Source organism: Simochromis diagramma, unplaced genomic scaffold (genome assembly GCF_900408965.1).
Source record: "Simochromis diagramma unplaced genomic scaffold, fSimDia1.1 OVJJ01000123.1, whole genome shotgun sequence".
Lineage (NCBI taxonomy): Eukaryota > Metazoa > Chordata > Actinopteri > Cichliformes > Cichlidae > Simochromis > Simochromis diagramma.
In genome coordinates this window covers 1,134,405-1,148,070 of record NW_024386778.1, presented here as the reverse complement: position 1 = coordinate 1,148,070, position 13,666 = coordinate 1,134,405, and the positions used below count along the sequence as shown (strand labels likewise).

Genomic DNA, 13,666 nt, shown 5'->3' with positions numbered 1-13,666 from the left:
TATGTAAGCACCTCAGAGGTGAAAAGAGTTGCTATGCACAGCACGTAGCCTTGCTCTGTACTATGTAGGGAGAACAATGTGCTTTTCCTGTCATCGGTGTCAAATTAATTAGAAATTAACTGCGAGGTGTACAAATGCTCGAAAAATGATCATTTCAAGCAGCACCGCTGTTACGTTTTATATCAATATTGGGCCAGTGCGGCATTTATGCCAGACCTACTAAAACTGAAATGTAGCTGCGCACTGACAGTGAACGGTAACGACCGTTCTCCTGATAATGTTCGTCTTAAAGAAAATTACATTTAGACCTTTCTAATGACTGCCTAGTGTTAAAAATTGAGCAGTTACAGTATGACTCTCTTTATCCACTTTAAAAATTATACGCCAGCAGGCGTTCATCAGTGGATCTTAACATTTAACATCAATACCCCTCCAGCCGACTGACACACTCTGAATTAAGCCACCCATTACCTTGCTGAGCTTTTACTGTCAATTTTCAGCTCCGGTCATTATCGAAGTAGCGGCGAGCTGAGGTAAAAGATAAAAGGCTGTGCCCCCTCCCCCTCCCCTGCTCCTTCCTCCTCCCCTTACATCTCTTAAGGGTTTCTCTTTGAAACATGGCCGGGAGAAAGGAAAGCACAATAGGTGTGCTATCAAGTGACAGGTGCCCTTGTTGTGCCTTTAGCTCCTGCTGTGAACAAGCCCTCGGCCGGCACCCTCATAAAACATGAAAGGACTTGACATGTGTCCAGAATTCTTTGGCTGAGTTACGGGCGCACAGTGGCAGCCTTGAGCAGACGTGGACACGTGTAGGTACAACCTCATGCAGACACGCGGCACACGGAAGAACGCTTTTCCTTCCCAGAAAACGAACAGTAGAGGCACACGTCAGGAGATGGGCGGCATGCATGTTGTGCTGCATTATGTAAAAGAGGAGTGAAACCTCTTGGCTGGCTACTGTTAGGGAATCAAAGAGCTGCTATAGACCTAACTGACAGCGCTCAGTGCTGTGGTGTGCGTGATCAGTCCGTGGACATCAATTTGGAATTTGGTGTTACAGCTGAAGTTGTGCTTGTCTGGTAACTGTTTCAAGTTTCCATTTGCTGCTGTTGCTTTGATGGTTTTGTGGCTCGCTAAGAAGCTATTAATGCAAATCAGCAGCTGTGCTTTTGATATATGTGGAACTACACTGAATTTAACAAAGTTAACAGAAGGTTAAATCACGTTAAGTTTGGCTCTGGGGTCCACAAGAGACACGTGAGCTACGCTGGCAGACGAGGTTGGTAAACGACATTAATTCTGAATCGTCCTTCTGTCACCACGCTGTCAATTTCCCTTTTAAATTATTCACTCTTGGTTTTTGCCCTCCATCTGCCACATATTGCTGCGTAAACTTTCCCTGACCTTTCGCAATCCCCTGCGCATTCATTCATGAAATGCATTATTTATGCTACCGTCGCCACATCACAGTTATTGTTTACATTGGCTGTAAAATCATACGACTTGCTGTCAGGTTGGAGCTAAAGGTTCATACTGTTCTGTGACCACGCTACAATAACATATGAAGGTGAGGACAACGCATGTTGCCTCAGTGCTACAGCGGTACATCTCTGCGCTCTGAAGGCACGCCGCTTTGATACGCAGCAGCACGACAACTTCGGCTAATGAGCGGGATTTATACGCATCTCTGTGACAACAGCAGCTGTTTCTCTCACACGTTAAAGGCTTGCTTCTGTGTGTGTGTGTGTGTGTGTGGTAAACAATCTGTAAATACTAAAAGGTGTGTACGCAGCAATCTGTGGCAGAGTGATCTTTAATGTGTAGAAACTGTGGTGCTAACAGTAACTATGAAAGACGCAGTCCTGCTGTGTGATTGTGCCAGCAATCAAATCCATCTCAGGTTGTAAAGCTGTGATACAGATAATTGCAGAAGTCCATTGCTTTTATTTAAAAACAAATATTTCGAGACGTGATAACGTCCGTTGTGTTTGGAAGAGTTCACTGATATCTGTCCTGTGGTGCAGCGTTTAGCAGCAGGGCTGCAACGATTCAGAGAGGGAAGGTAGTGGCACAGTCTAAAGCTTGGAAATGGACATTACTTTTATTTTTATAGCACAGAAGGAGGAGAATGCAGTGGTACAGTGTATGCAGGACAGACACAGCTGCATTATGTTGCTAGCACAACTTTGGCTATTTGCAGGAAGCATGCTAACGCTAAGATAGCCAAGAATTCTGAACCAGACGCTGAGCTTCAGCAGGTAACAAACCGATGAGCAGCTTCAGCCCTACCTGCTCATGTTTCTACAGTAGAATCAGCGAGTTGACCTAAATACTGAGAGAAAGATCATATGTGTCCTCGGTTTGGTGTGGTAGCCTTCGGTTTATATTGTCAAACGGTATTTATGAGACAGTGTGTTTCAGCTGTTTTACAGAGTAACACCAAAGTAATGTAACGAGCAGTATAATTAATTACTTTCTCCTGGGAGTAATTAAGTACTGTGTAAGTAAGTAAAAGTGTTCTGTGCAACATGTGCAATAATTGCTTTTTGAGGAACGACTCCAACACTCAGCACCCACAAACACCCACAGCATGCAGCTAATTCACAAGACTCTAATGTCTTTATTGCAGCAATGGCAGTGACTCTCAAAGCGCAGCCAGTGAGAACACAATGATAATCGACAAAGAATTGAATTGATGAGTGATATTGATAATGTAATAAGAATCGCTAAATTCTTATCAATTGCTATCCCTAGTTAGAGAGGTGAGGCTGAGATGGTTTGGACATGTGCAGAGGAGGGTTAGTGGACATATTGGATGAAGGATGTCGAAGATGGAGCTGCCAGGCAGGAGGCAACGAGGACGACCACAGAGAAAGTTCACGGATGAAGTGAAGGAGGACAAACCAAATTAGCCAACGTAACAGCATGACACAACGATTCAGCACCTCAGAGAAAGCACAAAGTTTACAGAGGAGTAGAAAAAACTAAAAAAGCACAGCAAAAACAAACCATCCGGTCACGTAAAATCTGAAATTAGGTCCCTAAATATTTGGACAATAATAAATCTAATTTCTATAATTTTGCCTCTGTGCACCAATACAGATGCAGTTCAATAACAGGCTTTTAGCAAAAGTACTGCATTAGTTCTTTTTGTGTATAGTCCCCTTTTTTCAGAGTAATCCTGCTTCTGTTTAGAAACTGTCACGAGCCCATGAAGATGACCAAATGCTGTATTTCCTCCCTTACGACGCTCTGACTCACTGTTCAAATACCTGTGTTACCTGTAATTTTCCTTTACCGTATAAAGAAAAGCCCCAAACTCAAGCAATGCTCACCCTGTGACCTGGTTTTTCATGACAGTTATATCTCATGCATTTTAACGTAAACACAAGGCTGTTCATATATACGGTATATTCATGAAAAGCACCTAAAAGCAGCTTCTTGTCCTGTAGTTCAGCAGCACGTGTGCTGGGAAAGCAGGCAGGCGTAGGGGCTACGATGCCTCTGTGTGTGCCGCTTGAACTGACCTCAGAGGCAACATTTAAGGAGTGTTTCACACGGGCAGTAGTCACCTCTCTGGGGTTGTTGGTTTTAATGCCGTGAGCACAACAGTGATGTTTGCACAGAAGCTGCTAATGGTCAGAAAGTAAATGGGCGTATAAACAAACAACTTTGGATGAGGAATGAAAAAAGCCAGAAAGATTTTTAACATGTTTAATATATATATGTTACTACACATACACAATGCCAAAACATGACGTTACATATTTCCACATAGTTCTAAAAGTTGATGACACTTTTCTTAATTTTTTGTACTTAATGACTCAGAAAAGCAGAGTTTAAGTCGCAGTTGGCACAAAACAGGCAGAGCTCGTTGTTCAATGCCTAAAGGTATAGTACACCATTAAAGAGTCATTTCAACACGCAACCCAAAGACATTTCACGAGCTATTGTACGGATCAAAGGAGTGCAATTATTTCTTTTATGTAAAAGCTTTTTTTGGACCAAAGCTGCAAGGAAGACACACAATTAGGTCGATAATTAATATATGATGAGTCTCCTAATGACGAACATACCCCACGCCTATTAAACCGACAAGACTTAATTAGGTTTCATAAATTCTTCACGCTCCATAGATGCTGGATATTTATATTTTAGCCTTGTTCAGTGTTTATGTGACAAGCGTCACGTAAAAGGAGGCGTGTTCATTATAAGCTGTGCAGCATGACACTGTGGACACAGATGCTTTGTTAGCTCTCCCGTTTTCATCCTCCTTCCGAATGTCTCGGTCATGACAGGAACCTGGCATCCGCTGTAAATCTGAGCGAGTTTGACATGAGAATCGGCAGAAACCCAAAACAGTTGACCTCAGCACACAGACAAGTGCTGAAGGCTTGCATGGCTCTGACAACTGCACATTTCCATCCATACTCTCCTGAATTACTGCTGGCATGGGCCGCTTTAGACACACACACACACACACACACACACACACACACACACACACACACACAGCTGACTGCATATATTGGATTCTTCTAACGTGTGACGTTTCTCATTTGGACTGCATTCCTGTTAAAGCAGTAATGCTTCTGCAGACATAAACACCATAAAACAATGAGCGCGCGGAGAGAATTTTGATGAAACCTCAAAGTAAGCTGTCACATTATCGCCCAGCACTCTTTTATTTTGACTTACACATCTTCCTACGTCGGTGCCACCTGATTCGCAAAGAGCAGCCTCACTCCCATCTCATTTCCTGCACGGCGGCTATAATGAATCTTTTATGATTTCATAATACATCCAATTATTCCACCCCTGTTAAAATCACAGTGCACCACCTGGAACCACTTTGGCTTCCCTTTCTTCCAATTTCTCTGCCTCATTTGCTTGCATATTCTCACCAAATATGCAAATGAAAATAACCAATCTCAGAGCCAAAAGAGTAGGGAAGAATATTTAAGGCTTCTGCCTCAGATAGCATAGCTGATCCTGCCCAAACACTTGTAACACTGGCAAATGTTCTTGGTTAGAATAGTGTCTCCTAATTCACAGCAGCAGTCAATATTCACAATTTGCTTTTTGCACTTTCTGTGTTGAGTGTGAGCAGGATGGAGCCATGCACTCCATGCTGAGAGGCCTTTACAGAGTAAAGCAGGAGAAATTGAGGGAGGAGAGAGGGCCAAGCTGCTGCAGTCATTCCAATATTCGGTAATCGCGTCTCCACAAATCGACTGATGAATCAAAGCTATCTGTCTGCTTCACCATAAAAGACAGCCAAAAGCAAATGAAGGAAGACTTACAATAAAACTCTAGATTGCCAGTGTGCTTGCTGCACAAATAGTCTGATTTATTTTGCAGCAGAGAGATGACATTTTATTTGCATGTCTCAGTGCTGTCCCTGCTTCTATATTGTCAGTGGCAGTAACACATGAACTAACTGCGTCAGGTACAGACAGTTTATTATTGTGCAATGAAATAATGTAATACACTAAACCAGCGAAGGTTCAGATTCTGCAGTTTCTGCCGTTTCCAGCTCGACTTTTTTCATTTGTTCTATTTCCAATTTCATCTTTTATCATCCAGCTGCTGTTGTCAGCTGCAGCAAACACAAGAGTCCCGATCGGTTCACGTGGCCTGTTCCAGCTTTCACAGAGCCTGCAACACGTACACGCTACAGCTAGCTCGTTTTACCAGAACTCACAGCTCAAGAGCACTCAGACTGAACTTGTTAATGTATTGATGCAAATTATAAACAAAAATATTTCTTTGCACATAATTTCTTTGTAAAGGAGATGATGTTTGATGTATTGGTATGAAATCAGCATAAAAAACCCTCATCAAACAAATCAAAGAAAGGCTTATGGCCTGAGAGCGATGGGAGGCAGTGAATGTGCTGATAGTTAGAGGATACAAAGGTTAGTGTTAATATCTAATTACTCTAAGCAACCATTTTTATGCAATGATGAAATATTTTCATTCTGCGGTCTGAGGATGACAATACTCCACCAACAGGACAGATCTTAGTCCACCAGCAGACCTGTGCACCACAAAGCTCGATGCACCTTCACAGCGGACGTTCTGCTGAATTTGAATCAGCACCAAAGCTCCATAGCCCAATTTCACGCCCTTCATATCTTCATTATACAAGGCCAGCGGCCCGTAATAGAAAATACTCTAAGCAGGCTGAGATATTTGTCATTAATTAGAGTCTCGGCTTGACCCTCAAGCACTGCAGGAAAACCACAATATTTAGCAGTTTCTTTAAAGTAACTCAGCCACTTTATAAATGAAGGAATGAACTTGCGGTGGCGCTCGCCCCGTGGGCAATTTACCTTTGCAGTGCAAATTAAGAAATGCTAGCTCCCTTGTTTAATTTGCTTTACACGAGAGAGCTTCCCACTCACCACTATGAGAGGAAGCTCTCTCATAGTGGTGAGCTCAATTACAACCACAAGGAAACACTGTTTGTTTGTAATAGTCCAGATCATCGGTCACACAGATAAAATACAGCTAGATGAACTGGTTGGACTACAAGAGAACATACTGATAAACTCTGATATGGATCATGTTGAGCTTTATTTGTTATATCACAACTGCAGCGTCTATAAATATTTCATTGGAGATTAAATGGACCAATAAATATTGTTTCCTCATTAGTCTCATTAGGCACTAACATGACTCAAACACACAGCACATATTGGATCCACCTGCTTTCTTTAATCAGACTGTGTGTACTGTAAATACACACTGAGACGCTCTGCGCGGTGCATACCTGCTTCACATTTAAACGCAGAACCACAGAGAGTAGAAAAGATGTTTGTTCCATGTCACCTCGTGATGACGCCCCGAGCTAAACATGGGACGTTAGGAAGGCGTCTGACTGTGAAACCACAAGCTCATTTGTTGACAGCCAATGAGAATATTCTGGATAATATCCTCCATTGCCTCTTTTTTGATTCCTTACCAGCAATCCACCTTAACTGGTTAAGGTGGATTGAATGGCGGCAGCTACTTAGTTGTAATATTACTCTTATTTCTCTTTATTGGGTCACAAAATAAACTTTTAACATATTTTCAGGCGAGAATGTAGCTGTGTAAACTTCAAATATCTGCTCGGTTTATCAAGACATCGCATATTTGCAAAAGTGCTCCGACGTTTCCAGAGACGTCTGTTACCCACCAGCTAGCCGAGGGTTCAAGGGTCGCTGGAGCCGGCGAGAACAGGAAACTCCCGGCACACCGTTTTCAAACCCTGAACCAGTCTTTCGCTGTTCAGGTTAAACATGATATATACAGTGGGGTAAAAAAGTATTTAGTCAGCCACCGATTGTGCAAGTTCCCCCACTTAAAATGATGACAGAGGTCAGTAATTTGCACCAGAGGTACACTTCAACTGTGAGAGACAGAATGTGAAAAAAAAATCCATGAATCCACATGGTAGGATTTGTAAAGAATTTATTCGTAAATTAGGGTGGAAAATAAGTATTTGGTCACCTCAAACAAGGAAAATCTCTGGCTCTCACAGACCTGTAACGTCTCCTGTAAGAAGCTTTTCTGTCCCCCACTCGTTACCTGTATGAATGGCACCTGTTTAAACTCATCATCTGTATAAAAGACACCTGTCCACAGCCTCAAACAGTCAGACTCCAAACTCCGCCACGGCCAAGACCAAAGAGCTTTGGAAGGACACCAGGAAAAGTATTGTAGACCTGCACCAGACTGGGAAGAGTGAATCTACAATAGGCAAGCAGCTTGGTGTGAAAAAATCAACTGTGGGAGCAATCATCAGAAAATGGAAGACATACAAGACCGCTGATAATCTCCCTCGATCTGGGGCTCCACGCAAGATCTCATCCCGTGGGGTCAAAATGATCATGAGAACGGTGAGCAAAGATCCCAGAACCACACGGGGGGACCTGGTGAATGACCTGCAGAGAGCTGGGACCAAAGTAAGGTCACCATCAGTAACACACTACAACGGCAGGGAATCAAATCCCGCAGTGCCAGACGTGTTCCGCTGCTGAAGCCAGTGCATGTCCAGGCCCGTCTGAAGTTTGCCAGAGAGCACATGGATGATACAGCAGAGGATTGGGAGAATGTCATGTGGTCAGATGAAACCAAAGTAGAACTTTTTGGTATAAACTCAACTCGTCGTGTTTGGAGGAAGAAGAATACTGAGTTGCATCCCAAGAACACCATACCTACTGTGAAGCATGGGGGTGGAAACATCATGCTATGGGGCTGTTTTTCTGCCAAGGGGACAGGACGACTGATCCGTGTTAAGGACAGAATGAATGGGGCCATGTATCGTGAGATTTTGAGCCAAAACCTCCTTCCATCAGTGAGAACTTTGAAGATGAAACGAGGCTGGGTCTTCCAACATGACAATGATCCAAAACACACCGCCCGGGCAACAAAGGAGTGGCTCCGTAAGAAGCATTTGAAAGTCCTGGAGTGGCCTAGCCAGTCTCCAGACCTCAACCCCATAGAAAATCTGTGGCGGGAGTTGAAAGTCCGTGTTGCTCGGCGACAGCCCCAAAACATCACTGCTCTCGAGAAGATCTGCATGGAGGAATGGGCCAAAATACCAGCTACTGTGTGTGCAAACCTGGTAAAGACCTATAGTAAACGTTTGACCTCTGTTATTGCCAACAAAGGTTATGTTACAAAGTATTGAGTTGTATTTTTGTTATTGACCAAATACTTATTTTCCACCCTAATTTACGAATAAATTCTTTACAAATCCTACCATGTGGATTCATGGATTTTTTTTTTTCACATTCTGTCCCTCACAGTTGAAGTGTACCTCTGGTGCAAATTACTGACCTCTGTCATCATTTTAAGTGGGGGAACTTGCACAATCGGTGGCTGACTAAATACTTTTTTGCCCCACTGTACGTCACTCAGATAACCTAAAAATGTTCTTGTTTGGCTTTTTTCTGTGTTTTATCAGTGTCCAATTTCACAGCCGCTCACTTCTCCCCGGCCTTCGGAGGACCCGGCCCACGTAGACCGCGGAGGCCCGATCCTCAGGAGGATGCAGCCTATGAATTTGGACACCCCCAGAGACAAGGGCGACTAGACATGAAATATGGGACACGGGAACAGAGACTAAACACAGGCTAAGCTAAATGCTAATGAACTAAGATCACTAAACCATGAATAACAATAATCAACATTAAACCAAAAACACAAACAGACGTGACACAGACCGTTCCACCTCGGACTTGTGTAGTTTCTTTGCAGCCTCAGATATCGTCCTCTGGCGGCCATTAAAAAGAATGGCTAGTATTAAAAACATTTAATGGACTTCCACATTGGCGTCACTTTCCACACCTGGCAGCTCTGTCTGTCTCTGAACAGGACGCTGATTTGGTCACGAGACCGACTCAGTCTTGGCAGAAATGGGGAGGGGGCTGTCACCGCTGCGAGTCGTTTGTCACTGTGTCCTCGGCGTAGATTATCTGTCAGATTAGAAAATGCCCCTGTCAGCCGCTCAGACAGGTGGCCAACCCAGATACATCATGCTGGCTGTGGCACACTGCATTTACACACAGCTTGAAACAGGCGTGCAGGATAAATCACCCTTTAAACTGCACGCACACTTTGCTGAAACACACGTGATCATATCATTTACAGTTAGCACACAGAATCACTGCAGTTACACTCTGATGCTTCTAATTTACAAGAAGGTTATCACAGATGACCTGTAAAGACCTGTTTGTCTTTAGTTTGGCTTCTTTTCTCACTTATTCCTTTTCAAACAGGAGAAAAACAAGCAGTCACCTTTTCTCCATTCACTCATCAGAGCCTTTCATCCAAAACATGTCAGTTATTGCTCTGCTATGAAATAAAGGCCGGCTTAAACAATATATTAACTTTCTAAGAGTTAATAGCTATTAAGTCTATAGTTTATTGACTATATATATAGTATAGACTGAAAATCATTAGCATGGTAGATTTCAATTCATTTCACTGGGTGGCAAAGAAACAAAGAAACAAACAAAACAACACTTTTCCGTTTCTTCCTTGTCGTACAGTGTGTTTAATAATTTTAGACGTCTGGTTTTCTCAAAGCCAGAAAGAGACTACAGTATCCTCGTAATGTTTGATTGTCCCCAGATTTCACAGACCAGCTTGAACTTATAGAGTCAAACGAGTCAAAAGTTAGTAAACAAGGATGCCAGCTGCCGTTAAACCCCGGTCTGTCCCAGAATTCATAGCGCGGCCCAGCTCAGTTTCCAACAATGGCGGCAGCTAGTTAGTTTTAATATTACTCTTATTATTCTTTCTGGGTCACAAAATAAACGTTTAACATATTTTCAGGCGAGAATGTAGCTGTGTAAACCTCAAATATCTGCTCAGTTTATCAAGACACCACATATTTTCAAAAGCGCTCCGACGTTTTCGGAGACGTCTGTTACCCACTAGCTCGTTAGCTAGCCGGGGGCAAGGTCACTAGCGCCGTGAGAACACCGGACTCCCGGCAAATCGTTTTCAAACCCACCGCCGTCTTTCGCTACTCAGGTTAAACATGATATATGAGTCACTTAGATAAGTTAAAAATGTTATTGTTTGGCTTTTTTTTAGCATTTTATTTATTAGTATTAGTATTAGTATTTAGATAGCAAGGAGTTTATTAAACTTCACTGAAACAATCTGCAAATTTCAATAAAATTTAATAAACTATCATCTTGTCTTTATTTTTAGTTAGCACAGACCTGAAACACTTAAAGCTGTAAGCTAATGATAGTTATATAAGAGCAGATGCTGCTGGTGCAATAAGCTGTACGTTTTACGTCCAATGGATGATGATCTGATTAGTCGACTAATCGCAAAAATAATCGGTGACTAGTCGACTATCAAAATAATGGTTTGTGGCAGCCCTACTTCAAAGGTGTTGCTACATGAAGTCAGCAGTCTGTGCTACAGTCCTGCAGCAGGAGTCTTAATAAATATACAGTAGATTTAATGTATATATTCTTTCACTTTGTGTGAGCATGTCTTACTCTAAATAGCAGCAGGTTAGATCAGCCCTCTGTGCCAGAAACAGTCTGCGTTTCACCTCCTCCTGTTGAACACCGGGGAGGATTGATGAAACCCTTCATGCTCCAAACAAACCACATGATAAGTTATCAGATCCTGTGAGTGAAAAAGAAGCGTCCAACAAGTCAGTGGCAAAGCTACTTGTGATGACATGAGACTCACTGTTTTTATTGAAACTTTGGGATTTTCACATGTGGTGATGAAAAGCACAACAATATCCTGATGGTTCATCTGCTTTCTGTGTTTGATTTGAAGTAAAAACAACCAACCGTATAATTTTCAGAGCTACTTCATCATTTTGACACATTTTTCATTAAATAAATCAGGTTCCAAGTCCTCTGGGGAACGTGTCAGTGAACCTGTCAGGTAGCTGACAGCTTAAGTCCAAATAAAATATCTTAACAAAGTTGTCTTGAATGTCTCATTATTACTTTGCTATAAGCTGTATCGGCAGCTTTGGATATCCAGTAATACATTTATTACTTTGGATGTCTCATGTTGGGAACCATGATGGTTGGTACTGTTGTCTTGCAGCAAGGAAACCCTCCTGGGGCCTTTATGTGTCTGCGCTGGTCTCTCTGGGTACTCTGACACCATCCCAGTCCAAAAACATCCACGGGATTAGCTTAATTGCTCTAAATTCACTGCAGATGTAAATGCGAGCATCATGCAACAGATTAGCATCTGTCCTGGGTAGTTTTCCTTGTTGGGTTTTTAAACGGCAGCACTGAGTGGAGGAAACTTGGTGGAGTGGAGTGAATTTGAGCTTACAAGCAGTCTAATTGCCATTGAACTACAGTCAGTAATTAATTGGTCTCTTCCTCCCTCTGGGGGCAGTGGGATGTGATGGGTGGTCTGAAGTGTTGTTGTGGCTACCTTTGCCTCTGTCATCAATATTAGCACCATATCGAGTCAGCACATCATCTCCCCTGATAAATGGTTCATTAGCTTCTATTACAGTGTCACTGCGCCACACTTGTCTGCATGCCAAGAACCACAGCAGGAACAAAGTGTTTTTCCCTGCCTGCAGCCTGCCACTTACTTGGAGAGACATTTGTTACTCCTTCAATGACTTCCAGCATTATTTAGTTATAATTTTGTTTTTGCACCGAGCGACTGAGTAATTCGTCTGGCACTGTTGGGGCAATCGTTCACCAGAATTTTGAGAAACGAGCTTTTAAAGAAGGAGGCCTGCAAATACCAGGGAGATGAGACTGAACCTGTGGTAGCGCCACAGCATGAATAAGCTAATGGCTTTCAGAAGCTCATCTGAATACAAATGAAATTGAGATCTTCGAGCTTTTTAGGAGAGGAAAAATATTCCCCGCTTTCTTATTTTCACTCCTAACTCAGTTATCCTGTGGACCACACAATAAATTAACCGTTTTTGTTCAAGTTTGTAGAGGATGGAGGAGCTAATATTTTTTATAGCCAGATATATGACACAGGCTCTCATCAGCCAAGGAGGCAGATACAGAGACACAAAGTGAAAGCCACTTATCTCAGTAATTCATTGGGGCGGTTGCGGGGGCGTGAGATGGTCCACTGGCTGTGGCAGACAGAGGAATTCATTGCAGGCTCTGCCATTCATAGCTGACTGCTCTCTCTCTCTGGCAGTCTGAGCTACATCGCCGTGACATGTGTATGACACGCTAAGTACATGATGTCGGCTACAGCTCAAGAGATCTGTCTTCTCAGTGAGGATGGGCTGAGCCTGTGAATGCGAGCATGCCTGTGTGTGTGTGTGTGTACTGTATGTTTCAATGGCTGCTTGAAGCATGCTGTCAAAATGCTGCAACGTGTGCAAGTATGTCTGCAGGCGTGCAGACTCTGTTCTTGCTCCTAAAGGATGTCGCGCTGAAAAGAAATAAATGGAGTTTGACGCACCTTTCTCCTTCCTGACTGCAGACAGGAGCTCTGTTAATGAGTTGTTATTGGAAAGTTGGAGTGCCGTCCTAATGTGGAGGCTAACGCAGCGGCCTTCATTAATATTGGCTCGCTGATTAAAGAACTTTACGCACATGCCCATCACAGCTGTTTCATCCGTTACGCCCATTACATTTGCATAGAAAAATGCTGCTTTTTGTTCTCTTTATCACAATCTTGACACATTCAGCTGTTGCCAGCTGTAAAGATTTGATCTTCTCCTCTAAACACTGTGTCAACAACTGCTGTTAGAGAGCAAGTGAAGTGCGTTGTATTGGTGTTACAGAAGCGGCTCCTTTGTAAGAATAAAGGTGTGTTGAGCAGGTAAGCAAAGATACTTTTTCTCTTTATTGAAGTGAATTTGATCACGTATGTATAGCGGCACTTTAAGCTAACATACTCAGAGTGGCAAATGTAGCATACTGATGTGCAAAGTTCTTTTTTTTAGCACGCTACTTTGAGCATTAACACCAAACATGTTTTTGCAAATTTCCACCTGATGACGGTGAAACATGGTGAAAACAGGAGGCACAGTGGCCTTTGATCCATCATGCATGCTTGTACTAAATCTTTATACCAATATTTCTTGAAATGAATCAAAATTAACCATGAATATCAACCTCACTTTATCACACGTATTAATTGACCTGTGAATAATAAACACAAAGCAAATTAAGAAAACACCATCGAA

General features: G+C 42.7%; 1 protein-coding gene across 1 annotated transcript in view; it reads left to right on the top strand.

The window, feature by feature from the left end:
* Positions 1-13,666, top strand: part of LOC120720571 — a 914,567-nt gene that overhangs the window by 468,094 nt on the left and 432,807 nt on the right. The window lies entirely within an intron of this gene.